Source organism: Eubalaena glacialis, chromosome X (assembly GCF_028564815.1).
Source record: "Eubalaena glacialis isolate mEubGla1 chromosome X, mEubGla1.1.hap2.+ XY, whole genome shotgun sequence".
Taxonomy (NCBI): domain Eukaryota; kingdom Metazoa; phylum Chordata; class Mammalia; order Artiodactyla; family Balaenidae; genus Eubalaena; species Eubalaena glacialis.
Genome location: NC_083736.1, coordinates 100,808,220 through 100,823,134, shown reverse-complemented (window position 1 = coordinate 100,823,134; position 14,915 = coordinate 100,808,220).

The window sequence follows — 14,915 nt, the reverse complement described above, 5'->3', positions numbered from 1 at the left end:
ATTCTCTTTGCCAAAACTTGCACTGGTCCTGGGAATGAGCTGCACATTTGACACAGGGACTCAGAGCAATGACCTATTTGGTTCAGCCACCTCATGTGCCAGGCTGGAGGCCCCTTAATCCTTCAGGATTTGGTCAATCATCAGTCTTTCAAATGGCCTAGGACAACCAGGCGCAAGGAAGTAAGCAGTTGACTTCTTTCCTGGCATCCTGTTCTGCCCTCCTCTGGCTTGCCATGGACATACACTGAACAAGTCATCAGAAGTCACCAGATATCTTGGTGTCCTGGCAGGTATTCACCGGCTCCAAGCCCAAATCCAATACAGCTAAACAACAAGCTGTTGATGAAGTCTCTGAATTAAATTTATGTGAAAGGTGCTGTAGTCTGTACATACAAAGATTCTTATTCATTTTCCATCCATCACCTGGGCATGCCTTTAGGGATCGCAGGCTGGCATGGTTACTTTGATGAAGTACGAAAACAAATCTGCTTTCCCCCAAAGTTTCAAATGAATCGACTGCACAGCCATTAGCTAATACCCCAAATGAGACTTACTACTTCACGCTGCAAGAGATTTTGAAGGCGGTGGAGTGGACAGAGTGGGTAAAAGCTGAGGTTGCCTTGTGAATAAAAGAGAAAAAGGAACATCTAAAGAGTTTTCTGATCCCTAAGGCCTCTGAGCCTAAGATAACTTAAGGGTAGGTTCTGAGATAGGGGAAAGGGGACAGGAAATAGACTTCCTTATTTTCCCTGCTCACAACCCACCCCATTCCAGCTCTGCCTCAGCCACTCATCCCTTTGGTCTTTTGTTTCTGGGGGTGGTGGGAGTAGGGTGGTAAGGATGAAACAAGTCCATTAGTGCCCCACAACTGCAACTCCTAGCCCCTGCCCAGCCTGGGAGGGGCCCTCATTGCTTTGCTTCCAGCTGGCCACACCCATCCCTGGCTCAGGGATCTAAGTACTCTTGGCACGTCTCCCTCGCAGGTGTCTTATGGCCTAAGCCTGCCCTCCTTCTTCAACCAGTTTAAATTGGCACCAAAATTACATTCACAGATTAAGTTACTTTAAATATTTTAAATCACAAAAGACAAACATACTTGTTGACAAATTTTCAACCAATACCAACGTGTATAAACTAGAATGGGAAAGATCCCCTTTAATCCCCCAATATCCACCCCAGGGGTAAATGCCATAAGTGGCTTGGTACGTTTAGTTCCAGACAATTTTCTATGTACTCTATGTTCAGGCAATTCAAGCAGATCATTAAAATTTCCAGGGAGATTCAATTTTGAATTCTGGTAATGCCAGATGCTACAGACCACAGGATAATTAGGGAAGGTGAAAAAGTCCTGGGTAGCATGGCATGGCTCTTTGAGACCCCTGCTGGTGGGTGGCAATGCATGTGTTGGATAACTAGTTGGCTGTCCATTAATGAGGTGCTTGCTGAGACATACGTGGGACACCTATACCTCAGGAAGCTGTACTGAAGCAGCCTAGAACCTAGGCTGAGCATTCTTAGCTTACCCAGCAAACTCTGGGTTGTGGTTGAAGCCAAACATCCATGCCAGCCTGAGAGATAAGATGTCTTCTTGGTGAAGGTGAAATATTGATGAAATATGGATTTTTTAAATGGGTGCCTCTTACACTGCTGCTTGCTCTGCTCTGGCCCCTCTCCCAGAAACAAAAAGCTTTAGTCAACTTAGTCAATGGAAAGCTCTTAGTAGAAGAGCCTCAGATGCAACCAAGAAAAGTGACATACATACATGATGGGTTCATGGTTAGGGGTTAACCAAGCCAGTTTACTGTGGAAGGGATGAAGATGTGTGCGTCAGTGATGTTTGGAACGTCTAAGGTCTTTACATTTAGTCCTTCATTCAGAGCACCCTCCAATCTTTCACCGTTAAGCACTTTTCCCTGCCACCTCCTCACAGCCTCACAGATGTCATAAGCTGTTGTCCTCTTTGGGTCACCAGTGAAGAAGCAGGGAAAGGGTGGAGGTCAGGTACTTAACCTGTGATAAGGACTACAGAAACCCCAGCAATGGGAGAAAGAACTAGTGGAAGCCAAGAGTTGCACACCCTGATGTCTGCTTCTCAGAACTGTGTTCAGTAGAGTCAGATTTTTAGGCTGCTTGTAAGTGTTCACTCGTTCACTCGTTCACTTCATTTTACCAAGGACCTGAGGAAGTTAAGAATCTCAACTGTTCTATTTTACATTCAAAGTGCTGCACAGTGGGAAGTGACGCCTCTTTCTCCAATGTGGATAGCCACCGAGCAGCCCGGTAGGGTTGGGCTTAGGGTCTGTAAAGCTCAGGAGGTTAGAAAACTCACTGTTTTAAGAAATATGTTGCCTTGTTCAGGTAGGTCCTAGTCTAATCAGAAGGTCTAAAGCTCACTGCAGTTCGCAGCTGATAATGTATAGATCCATAGAACGGCAGAGCTGGAAGGGGCCAAACATAATATAATCTCCCTAATTTTACCCTAGACCTGGGAACACCAAGGCACACCAAGGCACATGGTCTCATCAGACCACAGGCATGTCATCCATCCCCTCCTGTGGCTACCACTGGCCTATCAGAGATCAGAGGGCTTTGAGTCATTAGAAAGGGTCCTTCTCTTGCCTTGCAGCTTTCAGGTTTCCATTCCTCTAGGAGCTTTGTATTTGTCTTCCTTCCCAGCTCTATCATGAGAAGAAATTACTTTTATTCAGACTAGAACATTGAGGTGGGAGGATGATAATGGTCGTAAAGACCCTGAGCAACTTTCTAACCGCACCCCTTGCTATCATCAAATTCCCCTTTGGGGTGTCCCCGGTGGAACATATTATTTCTTTTAATCTTGCCAGTTGCTAGGAAGATGAGCCTAAGGGTGTGTGAGGTTCACATCACGAGGCAATTAATTTATTAATAATACTGTGGCTACCTTCAGTTCCATTAACAAACAGGCCTGGTGTGTGTGCCTTCCCCGAGGCATCTCATTAAGCATTTGATAGAGCAGTGATTAGCATTAGCGTCACTAATACCTGACACTGGCTGTGTTCCTGGCATCTGCCCTTTCAGGGCAGGAAGCAAAGTCGAGAAAATAAGCAGCAAGCAGAGAAAATAAGGCGAGTGAGGGGCTAGATATATTATTGGAAACAGGATGGGTAGCTTACACCAGTGCTCCCCAGAATTTAGAATTTCATAGAAGAGTACAAATCATTTAATTTGGGAATGGCATAGGGTGGTCAGCTTTTATTTTGTTAAAAAAGATAAACCTCTATAAGCAAAAATTTCCACCACTTCATTAATCAATGACACTTTAACTCCAAAAAGGTAGGAAGGACAGAATAAATTTAGAGTAAATTTAATTCATAAAAAACCCCTGCATTGTCCTCATTCATCTAATTTCAACACAGACCAGTAGAAACACAGTTATAGACTAGAACTGGTCCACACATTGGCTTTTGGACAGTTCTGGTTTATATGAGAGCTAACAATCTCAGCCTTATGGAGGCACCTACTTGCTGGTCTGGAGTGACACTGGTTAGTTTTCCAGAAGAACAGACAGGTATGAGGAAGGGTAAGAAAGTTCTGGGCCAAAAAAGGCAGGAAGATGGAAGGATGGTTCTTTTCACTATCCTTCTGGGGCATGAGGGTGTGCTAAAAGCAGGAATGTCCTATGGGTAGACAAATCGAGGGTTTTCCAGTAACAAACTGGTATAGTTCCTGGATACAGCAAGGTAGCACAAGCAGACTTCCCACAGCATGGTCTTTTACCCACCCCTCCAAATGTACACACACTTAGGAGGCCCCCTCTTTTCCAAATACTGGCTGCCTACATTATGTATTGATAGGGTGAAAGAGCCTTCTACTTAGAGTCCAAACACTCAAATTCCAGTCCTGGTTCTAATACTAGTCAGCTGTGTGATTTCTGGCAAGTTCCCTCCTCTCCCTGAGCCTTGATTTCCTCACGGGGATAATGAGGGAGTTGGACTAGACATGTCTGTAGGCCCATGTAACTCTGTCATCCTCCCCACACTACCCCACCCCTTACCCAAGCTGGTCTCTGTTTATTCCATGGCCGCTGCTTCGTTTGGGGTTGATGGAGTCTTTCCTGGTAGCTCATCCCTCTTTTACCAGCAAGTTTATTATCTGGTCCCTGCTGGATTGGTGGTGGAGGCTTCCTCACCCTGTTCTTACTCTTCTCCTGCCCCATTACCAGTTCAGCAAGGTCGGCTCAGGACTGCGTTTCCCCTACTGCTGTGCATTATACCACCAAAGAGTGCTTCATGCTGGGGTCTATTAGCTGAGAACCCAAGGTCACTTCACTAATTGTCCATGGCTCTCTGGCTATATGCTTTTTCTCTAATAGGCCAATTTGTCCCTTTGTGATAGACAAGATTGCCTTTGGTCCAGAAACCCTTTTAGAGTGGATGACTCTATGATCCGGAGGCTGCTTCTAAACCTAATTGCCATCCTCCATTAGATATTGCTGGAGCTGTGCTATCAAGACCAAAAGGAGTAGAGAAAGGGGGAGTTCAAACAGAGGAAAGAGCTGGAGCAGAGGAAGGAAAAAATGTGGTTGAAGCAGAAGGGTCCACTCTTCCAAGCATTATTTTCCCCCTCACTCTATACTCCCACCAAGGGGCACTGACATACCTGAATTTTCACCCCAGCTCTGTCACTTATTAGTTGCATGATCTCTGGGCAATTTTCTTAACCCCTCTGAGCTTCAGTTTCCCACAATTGTAAAGCTGGGAGGATGTTTATACAGATTAGATGAGAATATACATATAAAGTAGCACTCAATAAATGGTAGTTCTTGCAATTCCTTAAAGCAGCTCTGTGGAGCTCTCTATTGCTATTTAATGAAACCCTTACTGCCCTGCTGGGCAGAGCTGGCTAGTCTCCCTAGCTAGGCATGCCTATCAGAAAACAGGCCAGTCTCTTCAGAGAGGTGAAATATATACACCCAGGCTGACAGTGACAGGCAGGGAGCCATCTTCAGCCTACGTATCAGAGAAGAGCTCACTGTAAGATGCTCTAGGCCTCACTACATCCTGGGGAAGCCAGACTGAAAGCTTCTGGAACCACTTCAGGGATCACGAATCTTCACCAGGGCAAAGTGAAGATTGAAAGGGTATCTATTTCCTACCTATGTCTGGCATATGGTGTTTTAAAAATTAATTAATTAATTAATTTTACATTGAGGTTTAATTGACATACAACATTATATCAGTTTCAGGTATACAACATAATCATAATGATTCAGTATTTGTATGTATTACGAAATGATCACCACAATAAGTCTAGTTAACATCCATCACCATACATAGTTACAGAATTTTCTTTTTCTTGTGATGAGAACTTTTAAGATCTACTCTCTTAGCAACTTTCAAATACGGCATATGGGATTTTTAATCTTGACAGCACTGTAAGATAAGCATTACATCCGCACTTTACCATTAGAGAAAGAGGCACAGATTAGTTTCATATGTTACTGTGGCCTTGGTGATGCCATGCTCTACCTATTACGTTAGCTTTGAGGTAAGGTTCATGTCCACAGCTAGCTAGTTACATCCATCCTTCTGTGTGTGTGGGTTAGGAGGTAAGGTACTTCCCTAGGGGCCAAACACCAAGATGAAAAAGGAGGCACAAAACCACAGACATAAACACGGGCAGAGGCAATCTTATGTGTTCACCAAGTCCTGTTTAATTTTCCTCTTTCTGGGCTCACAGGAAGGTTACATCTCCCACCCTTCCTTGCAGTTAGATGGGACCCATGTGACTGTGTTTTGGTCAGTGGTATGTGGAAGAAGTGATGTAAACTACTCCCTAGGCTGGCCCTTAAAATATTTCACGGGAACCTTCAGCCCTCTCTTCCCCTGCCGCAAAGAGCTTGGAGCCCCATGTTGAGATGGAAAGAGCTTGTATCCCCATGTTGCCCAAGTTGGAGGAGAGCCCCTGATGACTCTCATCAGATTTTATGTCCATATGAAATAAACTTTAGTTGTGCCAAGTCACTGAGATGTAAGAGTCTATTTGTTATTGTCGCATAGCTGATCTTATCCTGACTAATGTATATATCAGTCATATATAGTTAGAAATATATGCATACTCAAAAGAGTAGGTAAGGAAAGAGATGACAGAGGAAATGGTTTGGCCTGTCACGCATGGGGGAATAGATGAATGACAACACGGATAGGAGTAACACAGGTTAGGGGAGCCAGTGCAGGGGGTTTGTGAAGATCAAAACAACCTGAGGATGCCTAGTCCTCTAAGCTTCCTGTTTCAGGTAAGAAGAAACCTTATCTTCAGCTCTTGCTGAAGCTGCTCCCCATCCAGAAAGACAGAGCAATGCTGGGAGAGAACATTCACAGTATCTTAGATTAGGCTCACATGTTAATCGCATTCTGGTTGAGAAGATGCTGATATTCAGCAACCCCTTGAGCTAAAAGCCATTTTGCAGATCATTTAGTGTATTTTCCCTTAAATCTTCCTTAGAAGAAAGGAATTTTCCTGTTTTATGTCCTAAGAATAGACAAAAAGAAGTCTCATCTGGCTGGGTACCATGGCCCAACCCACTCAGGTTGTCCTCTTGATCAGAGGCCCCAGATGTTACACTGGAGAGTGGTCTCTACATGCCATGCCAGGTATGCACATCTAGCCCCTGAACTGCCAAAGATCTACGCTGGGGCAGCTGTCCATGTCTTCCTCTAAGCCTGGGCCATTGCCTGCCAGCAATCCAAGCTGTTGCTTTAAAGTTCCCCTAAAGCCCACATGCTACAGTTTAAGAGCATTTCCTTTCGTGCTGTTGTCAGTAGAAATGGGGAATGCCTATTACCCATTCTGGCTAATTGCCTCCACCCAGCTTAGCTTCTCCCCTAGGATGTTGAGTTAACTGCCTTTCATTAACCTAGGAAAACTTCCCTTTTTGGAAAGCCTCCCTTGGTGAGTATTCCGAGCCTGACAGCAGCTGTATTCCTTCCAATGTCTATGGAAGTCATTGAAGATTTTACAACTTCTTCATGAAGTCTGAAGAGGAAGTGAATTCTCAGCTAGGTTGGGCCATCCACAGTCTCCCAGGGGACTGTAGAGTGGCTTGAGGAAAACCTCATCCTGGCCTATTACAACAGTGCTGCCTTGCCAAAGTACACAAGGCCAGCCACTGCGCTCTGCCTCGAGCTGAGCCAGAGCAATGGAGGGCAGAGTGCAAGAACAGCAGGGCTTCCCTGACCTGACAAGTCAGGTGGCCAGTCCTCAGGCCAGTCAGCTCTGTGCCACGCAGGAGTCAGTGCAGCCAAGCGAGCACACTGGCTTCCACGCAGCCATACTGAATGCAGTGCAGACTTCCAAGAACTGCCTTTAGTTTCTGATCCTAAAAGAGGTACTGAAATGAAATATAAAGAAAGGATGAAAGAATGAGAGATGGAGCTAGGAAGGGGGGCGAAGGGGAAACGAAATGAAATAAAAGGAAGCAAACCTTGCCTCTGAGTGTTTCTGGGCCATGACAATGAGCCGTGTTGAGATTATATCTGCACATAGCTAGACAACCAGAATGTGTGTGCCTGGTAAATTCAGAGCTCTGGAATTATGGCAGGAACTTAAGAACCAGGAGGCCCTCCCTGCCCTAGTGTGCCTTCTCCTGATATCTAAACATACCCGAAAGGACTTTAGGACAATTCCGAGAAAGCGTAGCAGATGTGAAGTAATAGAGTCCAGGTGGATGTACAGAAGTGCTTAGATAATTTCCCTCATGCAACTTAGCACCCCAACCCGGGCATGGACCACTGGATTTCTTAAGTTCCACTGTTTTTCCTATTGGCCCAAACTGCTATCTGGTTCCACCTTGGAGCCAGCCATAGTCTTCCTCTGGCAGCAGCTTTGTGGAGCTCTGATACCTCATTAAGGTTGCAGGAAAAACACCAGACACCAGCAACCCAGTATCCATTACACTCAGTACAGCAGGGGAGACTTTAAGGCCTACATTATGAGGAACTGTGTTGTTTCTGGTGTCACCGAAAGGAAGTAGCAGGTACATCTTCAATGGATAGAGATGAAATAAGCACATTCTCCGAAGACCTGAGGGCAGGGGTGCTGGAACAGATGTGATTTTTTTTTCTTCTAGATCTCTTTGAGTTCCAAAATCCTGTAATTATTACTATCATTTAAAAACTCTTCTTTAGAAAAATTTAAGCTTGGCTTCCTTGAACTCTTGCCCTCCATGATAAGGGCATAGCTCTGTTCGGCTTCCCTGTAGTAGCCAGCCTGTTTGAGAATGCTGTGTGTGCGTGTGTGCGCGCGCGCGCGTGCGTGCATGTGCATGTGCTCGTGTCTCTATAAGTGTATGTCTATTTCTTTCCAAAGACAAAAGATTCCCGAAGAGTTATAGAGACCCACCTAAAGGTGCCTCCCATCCCAATCACCCTCAACCCACCCACTTAGATAAGCTCGAACCCTAGGGATTCCTGAAGCCAGTGTACCCCCCAGCACACACTTGAAATTGCTCTTTATGTTGCCTCCCACCTTTTACAAGTGCTGTCAACAAAGCGATCAGGGCTGAAAGGTGTCTGAAATAAGCAAGTAAGCAAAATGGCCTGAAGGAAAGCGGGCAATGAGATGTAGGGTATTGCCCCTCTTGGATTAAAGTTGTGTTTCCTCTGGGTCTTTAAGAAGGAGGGCATTGGGCTTCCCTGGTGGCGCAGTGGTTGAGAATCTGCCTGCCAATGCAGGGGACACGGGTTCGAGCCCTGGTCTGGGAAGATCCCACATGCCACGGAGCAACTGGGCCCGTGAGCCACAACTACTGAGCCTGCGCGTCTGGAGCCTGTGCTCCGCAACAAGAGAGGCCGCGATAGTGAGAGGCCCGCGCACCGTGATGAAGAATGGCCCCCGCTTGCCACAACTAGAGAAAGCCCTTGCACAGAAACGAAGACCCAACACAGCCAAAAATGAATAAATAAATTAAAAAAAAACACACAAATGTTCAAGTACAATTGGTGTCTTAAAAAAAAAAAAAGGAGGGCATTGAGGTGACAAGGTCATAGCGTAAGAAGGGACTTTGAGAAATAGAGTCACATTTAAACCACCCCAGACAGATGCCACAGCACCCCTATTTCTTAAATTTCTTGACAAATTCCCTTAATTATTGTTTGTAAGTGCTCCCTTTTGGTTGACTTCTATTCCTTGTGCTACTTACTTCTCGGTTTGTGGGTGATGATGTAGGTAGTAATGAGTCGGCTGTCCTGGGTGAGGCACTATGGGGTATACAAAGGAGGAAATCCTCCAAGATGTGGTCACCCTCTCTGCTTAATAGAGAATCTGGGTGCAGTTTGGACAGCTCAGAGCCTCAGTCTGAGGGAATGACCGGCCAGGCTAACAAGAACTAGCAAGGGGATCCCACTAAGATGTGTGACACTTGCCCAAGAAATGTTCAGAACCGTCTTCGCTCTCGCTATTTCTGAGTAGTCCTACAGGAGTCCTCAAGAGTCAGATCACTTCTTTGTCTCCTGGGTACTTCAGAGATTTCTGGCACAACTAAAGAAAACCAAACGAGAAAGCAGCTTCTTTCTCCAGCTTGTCTGTAGAGGGGTTATTTTCAGTTCTCTGCACTTTCTATTAATGCTCTGCACCTTAGAGGAAATATGGATCCTTGTTTGAATGATAGGCCACGTGTTTCCACTTAGCATGTGGCAGTCAACTATTATTCTCATGCCATCTTATTGGTGGTGGAAGCTGTGTGGATTGGGACCTGTTAGTGACATTTCAGAGGAGGGGTGACAGAAGCATTAGTTTGTCTAGCAGCATCCAAGCTGGGACACAGTGTGAAAAATAAAGGAAAGTGCAAATATATAGACACATGCACACACATCCACACATCCACAAGGTTCTGGGTTTTTCTAACCTCCTCTCCCTAGCACCCCTCCCATACACACACACATAAACAGCCACGGAAGCAAAGCTTGGCCTCCCAGAGGTACCCAAATAAGAGCTATAGGGCTCATATCTGGAATAGCAAACATCAGGATTAAGGAAGTTAGAGTCTTCTCCTCTCCCACAGATGTTCCTCTGGGCAAGGTCATCCCTAGATAAAAATAGGGCTATTAGGCTCCTCTTCTTAATGTTCTCCATGCCCTGTGCCCAACTTGCTTGGCCTCACTGTCACATCCCACTAAAGCACGCACCTGTCCTCCGCCTGCCTTCTGTCTGGTGGCTCCTGCAGAGGCTGGCCTCTCCTCCAGTTCTTCCTGGCCAGCATAGCTGTGCAGGTCAGAGTGGCAACCTGGATGGAAAAGGTCAGCAAAAGCTGAGAGGGCTGTTCGTGCTTCTGTGCCCTGTCCAGACTCTCCTCTGCGGTCAATCACTTGTGGCGCCTTCACTGAGGGAGGCACTATGGGTTGTGCAAAGAAGGAGGAGACAGGTTCTGAGCTCAGGAATCTCACAGCAGAGCTGAGAAGGAAGAGGCTAACATACTCACTGGAGACTGAAAAACTGGATATAGTGGTGGAGAGAGAATTGCCAGTAACCTCCTTCTTGCTGAAAGAGCCGAGAGGGCATGGAAGCTTCCGGCTGAGCTAGAAGAGCTTGGGAAGACTTTGTATAGGACGTGGGAATTGACCTAGTATCCAGTGAGACTCACCATCGAGCCCCATACTGCGACGGGTTGGTGATCAGCTCTGCCTGGGTGTATTGGGGTTTGGAGCTGGGACAGAGGGGTGGGGGGGAGCCATAACCTAGAACTCTTCTAACCGCAGTCCTCCTGTGGTTCTCTTCCTCCCTAGCTTGGCCTTCAGCACCTCCAGCTACCCCTCCAGGTATCATCTCCTTGAGCTTGGAAAACTCACCAAGCAGCAGCTGGAAGCCAGGCATTGGCTGCTCAAACAACATTGGATGGATTTCAAGTTGCTTTCAGACCATCACAGGGGGAAATCTGCTGTGCTCTTGCTCGTTCTAATCAAGACCATGTGCTCTGGGCCCCATGGAAACATAACTGGTGGAATACTTTCTCCAATAGTTCAGCTTGGGGATTCAACAGCAAATACAAACTCACGGTGCTGAGGAAGGGATGCTGTCTGCCTGGGCTCAAAAGCAAGGCACCTGGGTTCCCAAGGGGATTGCTTGTCCTCAAAAGAGAGAAGCTGTTGCGCCTCTGGAAAGGGCACAGGATTCTGACGTTTCTCTCACTCCCTCCTCCCCTGAGAAACACAAGAGCTTCTTGTATCAATAGCAAGAGGAAGCTAGCATGGGAACCGTGATCTACTTCAAAAAGCCTTCAGGGTGAGAAGCTGGGCATTTCTGCCAACAACTGCTGGCCAGAGGAGGCCCGGGAAAGGTCAGGCGTTTACTGAAGAGACCTCTGGTGTGGTGGGAAGCTAGGGACCTGGGCTCTAGCCCCAGCGGAGCCATGAATTCCTTGTGTGATCTGGGAGCAGGCTACTCTTCCCCCTGCTTCTTTTTTCCCATCTACCCTGGGCCCCAGTTTTCAAAATGAGGGAACAGCCTCTACTCTAAGGGCTTCGGCAGCTCTGAAATTCTGTGATTCAAAGTCCAGCTCTTTAGGCAGTGGCCAACACTTGAGGGAAAGCAGCCTATGAGAAAGCTCACTCCAGGGATAACTTCATGCACAGGAGTAGTGGATATTGTTTCACTGGGGTGATTTGGCATACCCTTGCCTTGCCTAAAAGTATCCCCTCATTGATGCATCAAGAGCCTCTGCTTAGTCTGGTCTCCCTTCCTTTGGGATATTCACAGCTCCAATGTCATTTTCTAAAACACAGATGATCTGTGTAACCCCTTTGCGTGAATGCACTAATCAGACATACTTCTCCCTAACTGGAGGATAGAGAAATAGGGAGAAAGTGATGGGGGAAGGGTACAGATTTGGAAAAGTGGTTGCCAAGGATGCATATTATCCTGCCTTACAATCCTACTCGGGGACAGCCCTGGATTTTCTAGTCTTCTTGTTGTTGTTTTGTTTCCAGAGTGGATAAGGAAGTAGAGAGTTCTTACCTCCTTCTAATTATACCTTATTTGGAAAGTCAGTTTTCAGAGATGTTGGCTTATCCCCAGTTGGATTTGCATGAAGAGAAGCACCAAATCACAGGGCATTCCTGCTGCCATCAAGCAGCATTATATTTATGTTCTCTGTGAGGGATTTGGAAAGACCTTTAGCAATGGAGAGCCTATGGTCCTGTGCTCATCCATTTCCATTAATTAGACCCCTTTGTCATCATCAAGTTTTTCTGTTAGCTGAAGTTTTTCATGCTATGATTTGCAGGAGACATAGGGTTTAGTCCTAGCTCACTTCTTACCTAAACTTGTGACCTTGGCAGAAGTCATTTAATCTCTGTTTGCACTAGGTTATGAACCACGCAAGAAAAATGGTCTTAACGGTTCACAGTTATACTTGGAAGGAAGGGCAGGAGAGAGGGAGAGAGGGGCAGGTAGAATGAAGTAAGTTGGGGAGAGGAATGGCGAAGAGAGGGAGTGGGTTGTTTTTTAATTAAAAACTCTATCACTGAGCTTGATCACCCACCTTATTCTCTAGACTTGGCCCTGTGTGACTTTTGGCTGTTCGCTAAAATCAAATCCACCCTCAAAGGACAAAGATTTATCACCACTGAGGATATTCAAAAGAATGTGCCGCAGGCTCTGAACTCAATTAATAAAGAGGAGTTCCAAAAAACGTTTTGAGCAATGGCAACATCATTGCACTAAATGTACAGGGATTTAGCCTCCCAAGGTGCTAGTCTGAAGGGAACACCACTCTTTTGGATGTGCACATCTTAATATGCTTGTGAAAAAGCAGCAGTCAAATTACATTATGGTCATATTTCAAATTATTGCCTGTTTCCTCTCCTTTCGTTCTCAATGGGGATTGGCAACAGCTAGTTGCCAAGTTTTGTAGGGAGCAGCTGAAAGCCATGTGGGATTTTTACCCTAGCTTGTTCTGTACCTATGGCTATTAGTTTCCCTTCGCTGTACATGCAATAAAACTATACCATAGGAAACTGGCACTTGTATAATGCTTTATGTTTTTCAAGGCAGTTTCGTATCAGATAATAATCTCCTGGAGGGAAGGAACCCCATCTTATTTACTTTTGAATACCCAAACCCTAGAACAATGCCTCACCCATAGCACTCAATAAATGTTCATGGAATGGAAGAGCTAACCTCTCATTTTATCCTGGAAACATCCTTGTAAAAAGACAGACAAGGTATTAATCAAGGTATTATTCCTATTTTACAAGGACCCAGGACACAAAGAGTACAGTGTGTATGGGGGTGGAAGAAGTCTACCATAGTATTCAGGAGCATCGGCTTTGGAGATAGTTCTGGATTCCAATTTGGACTTTCCACTGATTAGCTATTGACCTTGAGTTAATTGCTAAACTTCAGTTTTCTCAACAGAGGAACGATATCCCCCTCAACTGAGGATAATAATAGTTTCTACCTCCTAGGGTTATTGTGAGGATGAAATGTGATCATCTATGTAAGGCACTTAGCATAGGGTTGACGTAGTAAGTAAGCATTCAATCAATCAATTCATTATTTAGTGAATTGTTTAGTTTATACAGCTAGCTGGTGGCAAAGCCCGACATGGAATCCAGAGCTAACTTTAAGTGTCAAATTCTTTGCACAAGACAAGGTAGAAATGAGTGTGAGATAAAGTGGCCTAAACTCTAGAGATTTGGCTAGCAAGTGGAGTAGAGAATCTCCTGAATGCCCTTTGTGCTTCTTACACAAGGGTTCTTCTGAAATGGATGTGCAAGACCATTTGGTCCAATTCCTGCACCTTACAGAAATATTGTCTCAGGCTTGAAGGAGATCCTTTTGTGACTCAGTCATTCCAACCATGGAAGCCAGACCCTCTTACAGTCCCCAACCTCCCTGAGAATGGAGGCAACTATACAGATTGATAGATAGTTTGTAAATACATATACATATACACATACGTACCCGCACACATACATACTTTTAAGTAGCTGAGATAAAAACCAAGTAGACAGAGTAGCCACTGATTATAGGATGAAATCTGAGGCGGCATCTCCTTGCATTCCAACTTAAAATCCCATGGAACGGAGTTAAACAGAGGCCCATGTTGGCCTGTTTCCTGATTTCAGAAACATAAATCCAATCAACTGAAATGCCTCCTGTTTATACTGGCTACACAAGGCCCCTGAAGACTTTACACAGGAAGTCATTAAAATTCCTTATATTCTCCCCAGGCAAAGGCATACCCAGTCAAGCGTCTTCCCTCTTCCTTCTATCCAGAGGAGATCTAGGAATCTAGCAGCCTTCAGTACAGGGAAATACCTTCTCTCTGTTTGGAGACTTGCAGATTGTTCCATTTGGGAATCTTGAGTGACAATTTCAGTGAGCTACCCGAGGATTCTTGGCAGACCCAGGAATGGCCACTTATCTCTGCCTTTGTACCTGAGAAAGCCCATATTCTCCCCTCACAGGGCCTACTCAACCTGATTTCTCTCTCTTTTTTTTTTTTTCCTGTCCTATAGTCACACCTGAAAAAACAGGGCCCTTACTCAGGCTGAGAAATACAGCCCCAGAGAGCCACAAACCCTTCAATCTTCAGTGTTCAGAAGACCAAAGGACCAGATCTCCACTTCTATTTGGCCCTTCGAAACCCAAAGCCTGAAACATCCTGTTCTTTTGCCACATCTGTTTCTTTACCATACAGCTGGAGCTGCTCCAGTGGGGCAGAAGGATGAGTTCAAAAATACCCATCTTAAACTTCATATGTGGCTTGTCATCAACCTACAAGGAGAGCTTAAGCTAAAGCGTGGCATTCTTCTCATTCCTTCTTTTCTAATTAACAACATATGATCTCCACTCCCTTCCCTCACTCCCCTGCCAGGAGCTCCCCCCTTTCACAGTGCTAAAAGCCCGAAGATACTTGCAGTTCAGGCCAGCAGGAG